Source organism: Capra hircus, unplaced genomic scaffold (assembly GCF_001704415.2).
Source record: "Capra hircus breed San Clemente unplaced genomic scaffold, ASM170441v1, whole genome shotgun sequence".
NCBI lineage: Eukaryota > Metazoa > Chordata > Mammalia > Artiodactyla > Bovidae > Capra > Capra hircus.
In genome coordinates, this window is record NW_017194935.1 from 17,451 (window position 1) to 21,531 (window position 4,081).

Below are 4,081 nucleotides of genomic sequence, written 5' to 3' on the forward strand. Positions count from 1 at the left end.
TATATGCAGAGTACATCATGAGAAACACTGGATTGGAAGAAACACAAGCCAGAATCAAGATTTCCGGGAGGAATATCAAGAACCTCAGATATGCAGATGACACCACCCTTATGGCAGATAGAGATGGGGAACTCAAAAGTCTCTTGATGAAACTGAAAGTGGAGAGTGAACAATTTGGCCTAAACCTCAACATTCAGAAAACGAAGATCATGGCATCCAGTCTCATTACTTCATGGGAAATAGATAGGGAAACAGTGGAAACAGTGTCAGACTTTATTTTTGGGGCTCCAAAATCACTGCAGATGGTGATCACAGCCATGAAATTGAAAGACACTTACTCCTTGGAAGAAAAGTTATGAAAGTTATATACTAGAAAAGTTATATACTATCCAAACTAGATAGTATATTCAAGAGCAGAGACATTACTTTGCCAAGTAAGGTCCATCTAGTCAAGGCTATGGTTTTAGTCATGTATGGATGTGAGAATTGAACTATGAAGAATGCTGAGTGCCGAAGAATTGATGCTTTTGAACTGTGGTGTTGGAGAAGACTCCTTAGAGCCCCTTGGACTGCAAGGAGATCCAACCAGTCCATTCTGAAGGAGATCAGCCCTGGGATTTCTTTGGAAGGAATGACACTAAGGCTGAAACTCTAGTACTTTGGCCATCTTCTGCGAATAATTGACTCATTGGAAAAGACTCTAATTCTGGGAGGGATTAAGGGGAAGAGGAGAAGGGGACGACAGAGGATGAGATAACTCGATGACGTCACTGACTCAACGGATGTGAGTCTGAGTGAACTCCGGGAGTTGGTGATGGACAGGGGAGCCTGGCATGCTGCGATTCATGGGGTCCTAAAGAGGCGGACACGAGTGAGCGTTGAACTGAACCATCAGTCCAGAATAACTGCTTTTTAATGGGGATAAATTGCTAGAGAAGTAACTGTAGTTGTAGTAGCAAAGTCCTCAAGTAGCCATGTACTTGAGTGTACCTGCTATGTGAGTGCCAATTACAAATGCTCAACTTTTGTAAAACATTGGGTTGATCTACCACAATCTGGTCTGTTTGTCTAACTGATATTGCTGATGGGGTAGGTAAGTCACATGGAGATACAGCGCTTATATTAGTGACTATCTGGCTGGTATGAGGCTTTTGCATGAAAGGCACGCTTAAACTTGTGGAGGCTGAAAATGTGCTCTTCCCACTCGTTTCTGGAAGAAATTCAGAATTATGGTCATATTTTTTGACATTTGCTTTAACATGCTCCTTTTTTATCTTGAACTAATGAAGATATTGGAGACACATTGTAAATCCTAACTCTTCTTTGCATTCTTATTAAAAGTTGGAGATGGCCTCTTTTAAAAGTTGGATTATAGTAGGTATGTAACTAAAATCAAAGTATTAAATTATTTAGTTTCTTTATAAACCAAGGTAAAACTGACAAAGCTAAGTTATATAAAAAAAAATATATTCCTTTAAGGAAACCAACTAAATAACATCAAATAAAATACCTCCATTAGTAATTTTAATGGGTAATAACATGTTAGAAAGGACATGTTCCTCAACTAAAAATATATTGTATATATACTGTACATACCACTTTACATAGCTTTGGGATTTTTATCTTGTTTCAAGTTGCTAGGAAAGTTTGTTAAACATCTAGTATCTAACCTCCAGCTATTCTCAATTTCAAAAAATAAAACTTTTTAAGCAATTTGTTATTTCAAGTTTAAATTCCATTTTAGCTACATATGTGAACATTCTTCTATGTCACATTATTTGATCTTACATATTTTCAATAACTGAAAGTGTTTTAATACCTTACTCAAAAGAGATGATTTTTTTCTTCTTCCAGAAAGGCAGGTAGTGAAGCAGATCTTTGAAAAGTTTGTCACTTTTTACTAAATCTATAAAGGTTAAGCTGTCAAATTGAACTTTTCATACTCTTGGTTTCAAATATTCTAAAATTTCCCATTCTTTCCAAGACTTCTTTCTTAAAGAGTTCTTCATTGATCACTATACATGTGCCATTCTCAACCCACAAAATAGATTAAGACTGATCACTATCAAATATATTCCAAAGTTTTCGTGGGAATGTGAGTGAAAGAAAATTATTCGCCTCATCATTTCAGAGACAGACTATGTGTAGCATGGCCTTTTGATCACAAGATCCTCGGATAAAGCATGAAAAACATATTATTGAATCATAGATCTCAAAACTGATTCCCCAGTAAGTGTATAATCATATAAAGAAGATCTAATGGAGGTTTCTGAACCAGTGAACTCATCTTTAGGAGACCCATCTTGAATTTCTGAAGAAATATGTACCATCTCAGAGAAATCTTTCTATGCCAAAGCCATTGACTGTGTGGATCACAATAAACTGTGGAAAATTATTCAAGAGATGGGAATACCAGACCACCTGACCTGCCTTTTGAGAAATCTGTATGCAGGTCAGGAAACAACAGTTAAAACTGGACATGGAACAACAGACTGGTTCCAAATAGGAAAAGGAGTACGTCAAGGCTGTGTATTGTCACCCTGCTTATTTAACTTATATGCAGAGTATATCATGAGAAATGCTGGACTGGAAGAAAGACAAGCTGTAATCAAGATTGCCGGGAGAAATATCAAGAACCTCAGATATGAAGATGACACCACCCTTATGGCAGAAAGTGAAGAGGAACTAAAAAGCCTCTTCATGAAACTGAAAGTGGAGAGTGAAAAAGTTGGCTTAAAGCTCAACATTCAGAAAATGAAGATCATGGCATCTGGTCCCATTGCTTCATGGGAAATAGATGGGGAAACAGTGGAAACAGTGTCAGATTTTATTTTGGGGGACTCCAAAATCACTGCAGATGGTGATTTCAGCCATGAAATTAAAAGACGCTTACTCCTTGGAAGGAAAGTTATGACCAACATAGATAGCATATTCAAAACTGAGACATTGCTTTGCCGACTAAGGTCCATCTAGTCAAGGCTCTGGTTTTTCCTGTGGTCATGTATGAATGTGAGAGTTAAATTGTGAAGAAGGCTGAGCACAGAAGAATAGATGATTTTGAGTTGTGGTGTTGGAGAAGTCTCTTGAGAGTCCCTTGGACTGCAAGGAGATCCAACCAATCCATTCTGAAGGAGATCAGCTCTGGGATTCCTTTGGAAGGAATTATGCTAAAACTGAAACTCCAGTACCATGGCCACCCCATGTGAAGAGTTGACTCACAGGAAAAGACTCTGATTCTTGGAGGGATTGGGGGCAGGAGGAGCAGGGGATGACAGTGGATGAGATGGTTGGATGCCATCACTGACTGGATGGACGCGATTCTGAGAGAAATCCGGGAGTTGGTGATGGACAGGGAAGCCTGGCGTGCTGTGATTCATGGGGTTGAAAAGAGTCGGACATAACTAAGTGACTGAACTGAATTGAACTGAGAGAAATGTTTTTTCATAAGCTTTTCTCATTTGCTTGATTTTACACACTACAACTTGAAATGTTGCTTGGCTGGCCTACAGAGAGAAACTCTCTAGACCATCACAGAGGTCTTCCAAGTCAGAAAGCTGCGACATCACAAAATCACTGGTCTCCTAGCAATCGAAGGTTAGCTGTGACATCACAAATTTTCTGGTCTAGCAATTGAAGAGTAATATTCAACCAGTGTCTACTTCAGCATCAAGTTAAAATACAGACTGCTTATAGAAATAGTAACCAAAACCATGAAGCATGCAAAATTTCATTCCTAAAGAATTTTTACACTAAAAAATCACATCAATAAATCTACTTTGTTTCTGAAATAAAAGTGATTTATCACCCTTCTGCACACACATTCTTGCTATTCAGTATTGTTACCCAAGCAGATTTGGTCTACTGGCTTCTGTGCAGTAAAATCTATGAACTGACTTTGGGTTTCAGGGAAATCAATGTTTATTGTAGTACTGAGCAAGGTGTCTTAGCAGCTGGTGTTTCAAAGACGCAAATCCCCAAATACTTTCAAGGGAAGGATTTTAATGACAGAGTGTGGGACTTTGGGTCTGTAACCAATATTGGGACATTCTACTAATGGCCTATTACTGCCGATATTGGGAGT

The 4,081-nt window shown here is 38.4% G+C and overlaps 1 pseudogene; it reads right to left on the minus strand.

The window, feature by feature from the left end:
• Positions 1-929: 929 nt before the first annotated feature.
• LOC108634956 lies at positions 930-2,330 on the minus strand (annotated as a pseudogene).
• Between the last annotated feature and the right edge of the window lie 1,751 nt (positions 2,331-4,081).